This window comes from Hyperolius riggenbachi, chromosome 2 (assembly GCF_040937935.1).
Source record: "Hyperolius riggenbachi isolate aHypRig1 chromosome 2, aHypRig1.pri, whole genome shotgun sequence".
Taxonomy (NCBI): Eukaryota; Metazoa; Chordata; class Amphibia; order Anura; family Hyperoliidae; genus Hyperolius; species Hyperolius riggenbachi.
In genome coordinates this window covers 467,903,859-467,916,635 of record NC_090647.1, presented here as the reverse complement: position 1 = coordinate 467,916,635, position 12,777 = coordinate 467,903,859, and the positions used below count along the sequence as shown (strand labels likewise).

The following is a 12,777-nucleotide window of genomic DNA, read 5'->3' as shown; positions in this document are numbered from 1 at the left end:
CCTCCTTGGCTGAGTGGCAGTTCTCCTCTCCAGCTACACAGCCCCAGCTCCGCAGGGCCTATGCTGCATGCCAGGTACGACGGTGTCACGCCATCTTAGACATGGCTTGTCTCAAAGCGGAGAGTCACACTGGAGCAGCTCTCCTGGCTGCTCTTAAGAAACAGGTGGATGAGTGGCTGACCCCGCACCACCTGGAGATAGGCAACGTGGTGTGCGACAACGGCAGCAATCTGCTTGCCGCTTTGCATATGGGGAAGCTGACACACATACCCTGCATGGCACATGTCATGAATCTAGTGGTTCAAAGATTTGTGGCAAAGTACCCTGGCTTAGCGGATGTCCTGAAGCAGGCCAGGAAGTTCTGTGGGCATTTGAGGCGCTCTTACACAGCCATGGCACGATTTGCAGAAATTCAGCGTAAAAACAACATGCCGGTGAGACGCCTCATTTGCGATAGCCCCACTCGATGGAACTCGACCCTGCTCATGTTCTCCCGCCTGCTAGAACAGAAGAAAGCCGTCACCCAGTACCTCTACAACTGGAGTAGAACGAAACAGTCTGGGAAGATGGGGATGTTCTGGCCCGACAACTGGACACTGATGAAAAATGCATGCAGGCTCATGCGGCCGTTTGAGGAGGTGACCAACCTGGTGAGCCGCAGTGAGGGCACCATCAGCGACTTAATTCCCTACGCGTACTTCTTGGAGCGTGCTGTGCGTAGAGTGGCGGATGAAGCTGCGAATGAGCGTGACCAGGAACCGTTACGGCAGGAACAGGCATGGGACCAATTTTCATCAGACCCAGCTGTTTCCTCAACACCTGCGGCAGCACAGAGGGGGGAGGAGGAGGAAGAAGAGAGGTCGTGTGCAGAAGACGAGTCAGACTCAGAGGATGATGAGCAAGGTGTTTCTTTGGGGGAGGAGGAGGAGGAGGAGGAGGGGACAGCGGCAGGACAACAACCGCAGCAGGCGTCGCAGGGGGCTTGTGCTGCTCAACCTTCCCGTGGTATTGTTCGCGGCTGGGGGGAGGAGGTTGACTTACCTGACGTCACTGAGGAAGAGCAAGAGGAGATGGAGGGTACTGGATCCGACTTTGTGCAGATGTCGTCTTTTATGCTGTCCTGCCTGTTGAGGGACCCCCGTATAAAAAACCTCAAGGGGAATGAGCTGTACTGGGTGGCCACACTACTAGACCCTCGGTACAGGCACAAAGTGGCGGACCTGTTACCAACTCACCGGAAGGTGGAAAGGATGCAGCATATGCAGAACCAGCTGTCAACTATGCTTTACAATGCCTTTAAGGGTGATGTGACGGCACAACGCCAGCAAGGTACCACTGCCACTAATCCTCCTCCCGTGTCCACGCAGTCAAAGACAGGACGCTCCAGCGATCTCATGGTGATGTCGGACATGCGGACGTTCTTTAGTCCAACGCCTCGCCGTAGCCCTTCCGGATCCACCCTCCACCAACGCCTCGACCGGCAGGTAGCCGACTACCTGGCCTTAAGTGTGAATGTAGACACTGCTGTGAACAGCGATGAGGAACCCTTGAACTACTGGGTGCGCAGGCTTGACCTGTGGCCAGAGCTGTCCCAATTTGCCATCCAACTTCTCTCCTGCCCTGCCGCAAGCGTCCTGTCAGAGAGGACCTTCAGCGCAGCTGGAGGCATTGTCACAGAGAAGAGAAGTCGCCTAAGTCACAAAAGTGTTAAGTACCTCACCTTTATCAAAATGAATGAGGCATGGATCCCGGAGGGCTGCTGCCCGCCCCAAGACTAAGTCAGTCCCCGCACACACAGCATCTCTGCCTGCACGCCGTGTGACTGGCTGCCTGGCCTGCCCCAAAAAGACTAAGTCGCTCCCAGTCCCTCCACACAGCATGTCTGCCTGCAGGCCGCTTCACTACCTTCTCCGCCACCACCAACAGGGTCCGGGACTCCAGGCGGATTGCTGAATTTTTTAGGCCGCTGCTAGCAGCGGCCGCTGTAATAATTTTTATGGTGCGTGTACATGACTGCCTAATTTTTCTGGCTGCACTGAGGGCAGCTGCAACAACAAAAGAAAAGGCATGTACATGCGCCCATTCCCCTTCGTGATCATTACCTTGCCGTGGTGAAGGGGCTTGCGTATCACAATGAAGCAATGACCGGCGCCTAGATGAGTGTCTCGGGGGGCACACAAAAGATAATAAGGTCGTTGCTTCATTGTGGTCAGACCAAATTTGATCAGCTGGACAGTCACTGTTCTGTCATTCAGCTACATCAGCCAGGCCGACCATATGGGCTGTAAAGCCACAAAAACCTGCACTCTCGCCATGGTGCGCACCAGTCCAGCACGGCCGTCACTAGTACAAACAGCTGTTTGCGGTGCGTTACACGGTGAGTTTGGTGTGTCAGTGTGAAGCAGTACCTTAATTACACTACCTGATTGATGTATACACATGCAAGATGTTTTAAAGCACTTTAGGCCTGTCATTTAGCATTCAATGTGATTTCTGCCCTTAAAACGCTGCTTTGCGTCAAATCCAGATTTTTCCCAGGGACTTTTGGCGTGTATCCCACTCCGCCATGCCCCCCTCCAGGTGTTAGACCCCTTGAAACATCTTTTCCATCACTTTTGTGGCCAGCATAATTATTTTTTTTTTTCAAAGTTCGCATCCCCATTGAAGTCTATTGCGGTTCGCGAACTTTAACGCGAACCGAACGTTCCGCGAAAGTTCGCGAACCCGGTTCGCGAACCTAAAATCGGAGGTTCGGCCCAACTCTACTGATATATGGCCGATTCGATCACAGTGATCGAATCGGCTGTGAAATCGCCGCGCACACCGCTGACAGAACGATCGATTTCTGTCGGAAATCGATCATTCACGTCGATTCCTGTCGATCCGTCCGTGCAGAAGATTTTTCTCGATCGCCGGCGGGTCGGGAGTGCGTCGATAGCGGCGTTCGAATGCCCGACGACCGACGCAATACAGCGGGTATATATTACCTGTTCCGGCTGGCGCGAGTCCCCTGGTCCCCGCTGGCTTCTTTCCGCGCTGGGTTCCAGGCCAGCTGTAGCTACACAGAACTTCCTGTCCCGGCAGGAAGTTTAAACAGTAGAGCGCCCTCTACTGTTTAAACTTCCCCTGGACAGGAAGTTCAGTAGCTGCAGGAACGGTCTGGAGCCCGGAGTGGAGAAGAAGACAGCGGGGACCAGGGTACTCGCGCCGCCCGGAACAAGTAATGTATGCAGGGGGGGGGGGGGGGGGGCGAGGGGGTCGGCAGCTCCACAGATTGTGATCGGTTTCAGGCTCACAATCTGTTTGCAGTAAAGGTGGCCATACGATCCCTCTCTGTTCAGATTCGATCAGAGAGGGATCTATCTGTTGGTCGAATCTGATGGCAAATCGACCAGTGTATGGCCACCTTAAGAGTACTACAGTATATACTCCAGGAACAGGAAGCTTGCTTCTTCTACAGGTAAGCATCCTCATAAAAGTATTTCTTTACTCGCCATAAATGTAGAGGTTATGTGCAATTCTCTACAGAATGGGCACAAACCCAATGCTGTTTATGCTGTTTTTTCCCAGAGCAACAGATGGTGAACCTAATTAGAGATGAGCGGCTTGGATCTTTTTTGTCAGAGTTGGGATTTAGTCAATGATCTGGGAAGAGCGGCCTGGCTTTATAAGAGGATGACTTGACCTCAGATGAAGGATGTCTCACTATATAAATAACAATGGAATTGATGCACAAAATCAACCCCACTATTAGAAATATTGTAGTAATATTGCTGTGCACAGACAACGCACAGCAATATTACCCTTACTATTGGCACTGTGTACTTCAAGTTACGCTATTATCATGACTAGCATGACTGTTGTTATGGTAACATGCATTACTAAGGGCTCATTTACACTAGTTTGTGAGTTGAAATGCATTAAAACTCATGAATTGGTTTGTGAGTTGATGTGCAAAGCCACTGGGAAGTGGGAAAGGAAACCAGCTGATTCAGATGGGCTTATTTGCATAATCCATGTGCTGAAAATCACATAGCATGCATTTCTGTGAGTTTTAAATCACTCCCGACGAGTTGTAATGTACTGCACAGCAAGTCACTGTTATAGTGTGGATGATAAAATGAAAGTCTATGGACTCTCATGTTTCCATGTAAAATGCACACTATGTGCAGTGAGTCAAAACTCACATAGTGTGAACATAAGACACTCCGGTATATAAGACACACCTAGGTTTAGAGGGCAAAAACCAGGGGAAAAATATATTAATCCTGGTGTATTCATGTTCCAGGAGCATCTTGTAGATATTTTCCTCCAATCATTGTCCTCCTGTGTCCCCTTATGTCCACCATGTGTCCCCTTATGTCCCCCTCCGTCTTTCTTTGCTCCCCCTGTGTGTCACCTTCTGTCCCTCTGTGTCCCACTGTGTCCCCCTTTGCCCCCCTATGTCCCCCTGTGTCATCATACAGTCCCCCTGTCTGTCCCCCTGTGTCCTCCTGTGCCCCTGTGTGGTCCTCTGGTCTCCCGTGTGTCCCTCTGTGCCCCCCCCATGTCTCCTCCTGTCTCCCTGTGCCCCCTCCTGCCCCCCCTCCCGTTCCCCTGAGTATCCCCATGTCCCCTCCTGTTCACCTGTGTATTGCTATGTCCCCTCCTGTTCCCCTGTGTATCCCCATGTTTCCTCCTGTCCCCCCATGTGGCCCCCTCCCTTCCCTTGAATGTCTCCTCTGCTCCCCATGTGTAAAATCAATTAACCACATCGTGGCTCGCCTCACCAGTGAATCCAGCAGCGATCACTAGACCTCTTCTTTGCGGCTCCCCATAGTGATGGCTTCTGTTGATCGCATCATCAGCAGAAGCCGCAACTAGGGGAGCAGCGCTGGAGATGAGAGGTCTGCTAAAAATATTATTTGTATACTTTATTTATTTTTAAACACATGGCTAGATCAAATATACATATTTTCTGTATATCTGTTTCATTTTGGATAGTATTTGTGCTACATAGAGTGTCCTTTCAGTACTATAATTATAGAAATATAACCTTTCATACACATATTTAAAGTAACTGATGGTAAGAAAAAATTGGAAAAAAATATCTTGCAAACCATCCTCCATGCGAGCTTTCAATATTTCAAGACTCCAGAATTCCTTATAATGGCAGAGAGGAATAAATAAAACTGCAGCATAAAACTCATGTAACAGATTTTTTCTGAGCATTTTCTGTCTACAGTAAATTTAACAACCCTACCAGTAAAATTTCATTTCCCCTACAGATCAATTGAAACATGCAGTACTTTTCGGTATACAGACTTTATTTCTCAATCCCATTAGCTAAAAGGTACCTATTAGTCATGAGCAAAATACTCTGAAATGCAAATTTCCACTGACCATGGAACAGATTAATCACAGCCAATTAAAGGTTCTAAATGCTGGTTAACTACCTAATTGATCAGCATCTTATGGGTTCGGTTGGCTCAATTTATTTTCCCTTACTGTGTCAGTGGAAGTTCAAGTCATGAGAATGTTTTCTTCATCATTTTTAACCACTTCCCAAATGGGGGGTTTTACCCCCTGACCACCAGAGCAATTTTCATCCTTTCAGCGCTCCTTCCATTCATTCGTCTATAACTTTATCATTACTTATCGCAATGAAATGAACTATATCTTGTTTTTTTCGCCACCAATTAGGCTTTCTTTAGGTGGGACATTATGCCAAGAATTATTTTATTCTAAATGTGTTTTAATGGGAAAATAGGAAAACACGTGGGAAAAAATTATTGTTTTTCAGTTTTTGGCCTTTATAGTTTTTAAATAATGCATGCTACTGTAATTAAAACCCATGAAATGTATTTGCCCTTTTGTCCCGGTTATAAAACCATTTAAATTATGTCCCTATCACAATGTTTGGCGCCAATATTTTAATTGGAAATAAAGGTGCATTTTTTTTCAATTTTGCGTCGATCCCTAATTACAAGCCCATAGTTTATAAAGTAACAGTGTTATACCCTCTTGACATAAATATTTAAAAAGTTCAGTCCCTAAGGTAACTATTTATGTATTTTTTTTTTAATTGTAATTTTTTTTTTTTAAATTACAAGAAAAAAAAATCGGGCAGTGTGGGTGGTAAAGGGTTAATTTTGTGTGTTAAACTACGGTAATTTATTTCTATGTGAAAAATGCTTTGGATGTAGTTTTACTATTTGGCCACAAGATGGCCACAGTAACATTTTGTTTATGCGACCTGCAAGCGTCCGGAAGGAAGCTTGCAGGAAGTAGAAAGAGGCTGAGAACTTTTTTTTTTCCCACAATGGTCGCGCTGCTCAGCCGAGCGGCAGCGGATCACTGCGGGGCTTAGATCAACGAACGGGAATGGATTTTCCCGGTCATTGATCTCCGGGCGAGCGGGCGGCGTGTTTACTAGCGGGAGCGCAGACAGCGGCGGGAGCGCGGAAAGTACGTATTTCTCCGTCCCTGGGGGTTAAAGGATGGAAAAAGGGACGGAGAAATATGTACGCGCGGGGGTAAAGTGGTTAACATACTGCTTTGTAGACTACCAACTAACCAACTGACACCACTCCAAACTGTACTGAGCTCAGTTGCTTGTTTTATTCATCTCTCAACTCGCTCTTCCTCTGCTGCTCCTCTCTGTCAAGCTTTTCATTGGCTGTCAGTTAGCAAGAGGATTCATTACAAACTCTTAACCCTTACCTACAAACCTCTCCCCTATACATTTCCTCACTTGTTTCCAGATATAAAAATCTCTGATCTGCTCACAACCTTCTTTTGCTCTTCTTTTCAGGTAAAATTAACCTGAGGCCCCCCACCCCAGCATATTCATCCCCACCCCCCGGGCCCTCAAGCTGGCTGCTGTCCCCCACCCCTGATCTATTTACTCTGCTCCCTGAGGCCCCCACACCATTTTTGCAGCATAGCAACTCACCTGTCCCAGCACACTGATTCAGTCCATGCTCTCTCATCTTCACCCTCACAAGGGCGCCTCTTCTCAGTGATCCGGATGGGTTATGGAGAAGATACAGCCAGTGGTGATGAAAACAGGAAGCATGGATGTAGGAGCAAGGCGGGACAGGTGAGTTGCTATTAGAGATGGCCTGAGCGGTTCGCCGGCAAACGGTTCCCGGCGAACTTCCGTGGTTCACGATCGTGGAGAACCGCAAACTTTTCACAGTCAGCAGGCACATTGTAGCCAATCAGGCTACACTCCCTCCTGGAGTCCCATCCCCTCCCCTTTATAAAAGGCAGGCAGCGTCAGGCTTTTCACTCACTCGTGTGCCTGCATTAATTAGAGAAGGGAAAGCTGCTGCAGACTCTCATAGGGAAAGCTTAGTTAGGCTCTTGTAGGCTTCTTCGCTTGCTCCTTGCTGATTCTTATTGCTAAAAAAGCACCCCTCAACAGCTCTTTTGAGAGCTAATTAAATAAGCTATATTTCACAGTATCAAAGGACCCAGTCACAGCTTAGACTGAGCTGAAGCAGAAAACTATGATGGGCGGAGCACACTTGCAGGAAGCAAACCTTTATACTGAAGTCATCCATTGAGAGCAGAGATGCAACTCTCCACACAGGTGAATGGTAATCAGTCACAAGCAGGCTGGCTTGATTACCATTCCCTAGCTGATAGACTATCACAATCAATGCATGCAGAACTATGCCAGCAAATGCATGCAAAGGAACCAGAACTGCTTGGCTGCAGTACCTCTGCAGCCAGCAGTACATGCTGCAGAAGCGATCATGACATGTATGTGTATACATGTCATGATCGCTTCTGCAGCATGTACTGCTGGCTGCAGATGCAAGATGTTTTAAAGCACTTTAGGCCTGCAATTTAGCATTCAATGTGATTTCTGCCCTTAAAACGCTGCTTTGCGTCAAATCCAGATTTTCCCCAGGACTTTTGGTGTCCATCCCACTCCGCCATGCCCCCCTACAGGTGTTGGACCTCTTGAAACATTTTTTCCATCACTTTTCTGGCCAGCATAAGTGTTTCTAGTTTTCAAAGTTCACCTCGAAGTCTATTGCGATTCGCGAAAGTTCACACAAACCGAACTTTTGCAGAAGTTCGCTAACCCGGTTTGCTACCCGAAATTCGGAGCTTCGGGCCATCTCTAGTTGCTATGCTGATAAAACTTTGCAGCAGCCTCAGGAAGCACAAGTCAGGGGGAGACTTGGAGGGTGCCCTGGCAGTGCTCAGTGGCCTTGGGGTAATTGCCCCATTCGCCGCTTTGGTAGCTCCAGCTCTGCTGACTCAAGTAGCGAGGGCTCTCTATACACAGCAGAGCTGTATCCAAAATGGTTAATTTAACAAGTAAAAGAAGCACGACTCAGAAAAGAGGACAGAACTGAAACTGCCTGAATATTTTTCTGCATGTATCAGTGAAGGGATACAGCATTTTTCTTCATTCCCTCTGATCAAAAAGTAAAGATTCCGCTGAAGGCCTTAGAACAGTACATATACAATTAATGTTTAGCAATAATACTTCCTGTAGTTATTAAAAAAAAAACTAAGGTTTTTTTTCGTAGAAGAAATGTAAAAATAATTAATGATACAATCTTGATTGTACAATTTTGCCACATCAGAGGAGCAGCCCCTGTAACTGCAGGGGGCCCAGAGGTGTGGGGAGGCTCCAACTACTACTACCCTCTGATATTCCAGATCAGGTGTTTTTGTGGCTACACTTGTTATGGGTGTGAAGATCATGATGGCCACATGTTTTATGATCCTTGTGAGATGGGCCCCCAGGCCATGAAGGGCACCGAAGGGAGGCAAGGGAAGGGGTGTGAACATTATTGGGGGACCCATCAGAGTTTTGCTGGGGAGGGGGGCAATGATTTGTAGATATGCCCCTGTGCTACATCTATGGGAAATGAATTACCACCTAAAGTATCCATTCAAAGTATATTCATTAAGTTTATTCTTCTACTACATATATTGGGTAAGATTTTACAATCAAAATTGTATCAATGATGGGCACATTTAAATCCTAAAATGGGAGAAAAATACTTCTCTTTTGTATAGTTTAGAAAGCGTTAGACGCACTCTTGTATCTTGAATGCTAACTATACCCATAGAGGAAATCTTACTTCCTGATCAGCTGTGACATAATCAGGGCTACATCTAGTGGCCCCACTGCCTTGGGCAGCTGTGGATTATGACACACCATTCCTAGATATGGCATAAGTGGGGGCACCTTTTAGCTTCCTAAAGCACTGTGCAAGGATGGCATTGTAGGCATTAGCATTAGCATTCAGGGCTCTGATAAATGCTGGTTGTTAAGGCCCATAACCACTACATGATTTTTCCAATTATTTGTCCGATGACCAGCGACTTTTTGAGTGACAAGCAATCGTTTCTGCGATCTCTCGGCTTGCAGCGCTGGTCCCTGGTTCAAATCCCAGCCAGGTCAACAATTGCAAAGAGTTTGTATATACTCACTGTGTCTGCGTGGGTTTCCTCCGCGCCCCCCCCCCCCCCCGGTTTCCTCCCATATCCCAAAAACATACAGATAGGTTAATTGGCTTCCCCCTAAAATTGTCCCTAGACTATGATACATACACTACACGATACATACATAGACATATGACTATGGTAGGGATTAGATTGTGAGCCCCTCTGAGGGACAGTTAGTGACAAGACAAAATATTCTGTACAGCGCTGCTTTAAATATTGGCGCTATATAAAAACTTAAATACATTTCTCTTGATAATAAGATATTGGAATGTATTAAACTCTTCACTTTGAGTTGGCATACTGCAGAAACGGTAAATGTTCCATTAGCTTTCAGCATGTACTGGAGCTTAGTAGTATTGTTGTTCCAATGCAGGTTTCCTTATTTGGAAACCTGGATAATGCAGTCCAAAACAGTTCAGCACAATTACGATTGGAGAAAGTCAAGGAGTTGCTTTGCACATCGCCCTTCATGTGTTTCTGATGCTCCTTTCTATCAAGCCGGACTCTCTCCAATCACAATGGTGCTGAACTGTTTTGGACGGCACTATCCGAGTTTCCAAATAAAGATACCCAGATTTGAACAACACTAGTGGAGAGTATTCTGGGGTAGACGGGCCTATTCATTGTCTTTAGATATGCATATCTCATCTTGAAGATGGATGGAGAACATACTAGTGGTGAACCTGGGGAGATTGTTGAAAGGAGCACAGCACATATTTTGGAGTTGCCTGTGGAGAATTACAAATGTTTTTGAGACAAACCAGATCAAGCTAGTCTTTAAAGATGAAGCTAGTGCTTCTTCTTCCTAGAAAGAAATAAAACAGACTGAGGAGAGAGGAAAAGACACAGAGAAGATAGAACTTGACACAATTTCTGTTCTGAGAAGCTGTGAGGAGAATCAATTATTCATGAACCGCAAACACAAATGTGAAAGAATAAAGACCAGGGCATTCATCTCAGAGGGTAGAATCTGACTTAACTGTCAATTTAAGAAATTACTTGACACTTTTGATACCCATATAGCTGACTGCTGATTCTAAATAAGAAACTTGACTTTAGGGTGTGGTAAGTTTACACTATACTGTGTAGGCTTTTGTTTAAGAAAAGGAAAGTGGAAAGTGGACATGGACATCAAATATGGAGAAAACAGCTTCTGAGACCAGTCTGACTTTGCATAACCTACAAATTGTAGGCCATTCATGTCACCAATGTGTGGCATGAGCTCCATCAAGATGCAGTGTCTAAAAAGTGTTCTATTATCACTAAGAAACCTCACAAAGAGGTATAACTTTCATAATACTTAAACAGCAGATGTGGTTATAGTGTAAACTCATAATACAAGTACAGGTTACAGCAGACAATGGACAAAGAATTGAAACCCTGTAGACAGCACACCAGGATTGTAACCGGAATGACAGAAGCATCTTAGATGGGAGTATCAGAACACTAGAAAGAACTAGAAGGAACCTTTCTGCTTAGACACCATTCTACAGCATTGTAGTCATATCATTGAGGTTCAGTAACACCATAACATGTTGTGGCATAGATAAGGTCCTATGGGCCTCAGGTGAGTTTTACATTGAGCCTCCCCAAGAACTCTATACCTAACAATTGATACAGAGCACCAAAACCTGCCAAAGGCAGCTGCAATGTCAGAGAGATGTAGGTAAAGGAGACAGTTTATTAATGATTGAGAACATATATATGGGATCATTACCAGCATAGCTCCAATAAAGAGCTAATACGGCAGGTGAAGGAGGATCCCCAGTGGGCCTCTTTAGTACAGAGGTCCAGGTCCAGTCAAAATCTCAACACCCCCATATCTACAGATAAAATTATGCAGGGGAAGCTGATAATCTCTAGTTTTCACAAATAACATTAAGCAATGTGCACAAGGCACTAATTATTTGATGTGAGTTATACTCAGTGTATTTGACAGGGGTCTAAAGGTGCTCATATATTAGGACACTTGGCGGATGATTGACCATCCGATTCAATGATTATAATTGAATTGGATGGAAATCAGTGCCCCCAAGAGCATGCCCGATTGACAATGTGACCAATTTGAGGCCTGAATTGGTCACATTTATCGATCGGACATGCTGCAAAATCTCAGGCCGGTGTGCTCAATTAGGTGTGTGCTGTGCTCCCTAGTGTAAAATGTGCCAACAGCCAGACTATAACCAAGGTGCAGTTGCGAAAAACAGTTTCATTTCATAGGTCATACACTATGGCAGGGGTTCTCAAACTGGGTGACGCGGCATCTTGGTGCGCCACGGGCACCTTGCAGGGGTGCCTCGGCACACATCCCGATCCTTTATGCAATACCATCAGGTAATGCAAAAGCGCATTGATATACAATGTGGCTGCATTACCTGCTAGTTAACCTTTAGTCCCCGTAACCATGGCTGAAGTTGAACATGAGAGGAATCGCTGTGCCTAACGGGCATCACTAGTTACTTGGAGTGGGTCATCGCCTGATAAGGGTCATAATGGCATTTCGGTAGTTGTTTTTGCTGAGGGGTGCCTTGAAAAAATTTCAAAGCCACCAAGGGTGCCTTCACCCAAAAAAGTTTGGTAACCACTGCACTATGGCAAGACTGAGCATAGCAACAGCTGACTTTGGGGCCCTGGTGGTGAATTTGCTGACAGGGAGGGAGGTATGGGGGGGGGGGGGGTAGGTTACCTTTATTACCTACCTGCCAAGTAGGGATGGTCAATGAGATACAAATGATTTTGAGTTGATGCATGATTATGCAAGTTTTGTACGTCGATTTATTCAGCTAGAAAATGGACCAATGGAATTTTACAGCAGGATTTGATTGGTTCATTTTCAAGCTGCACAAATTTGCATATAAAATTTGCATAATGCTGCATCAACTTGGAATTATTTACAGGGGCGTAACTAGAAATCACTGGGCCCCTCTGCGAAACTTTGGATGGGGCCCCCTCCCGCCAACCCACCCCCCGCTTTCTGCACAAGTAAACTGAGAACCAGCAGCGAAGCATTGCAGACATTTTCTCTATCAATTACATTAGTTGTGATAAAACGTGCATGTTTTCACTCATACAGACACACATGGTGTACAGAAAACGCATACGGAACACTGACAGACGAGTGTGCTCCCAGCCACAGCTTATTACACTCACTCTGTCCATCTCTGATGGAACAGAACTGTCTCTGCAGACTTCTCCAGCATCACTACACTATACAGCACTTGGGGAGGGGTAGAGAGGTTTTGGGCTGGGCGCTGTACAGAGGAGCCTGCTGCACACTGAATAGGGACCATCTACAAATCTCTGTCTACAACACTTTGT

General features: G+C 46.1%; 1 protein-coding gene across 12 annotated transcripts in view; it reads right to left on the bottom strand.

Moving 5' to 3' along the window:
- PITPNM3 (PITPNM family member 3) overlaps positions 1-12,777 on the bottom strand; it is a 913,937-nt gene that overhangs the window by 246,272 nt on the left and 654,888 nt on the right. The gene's annotated exons all lie outside the window — the stretch shown is intronic.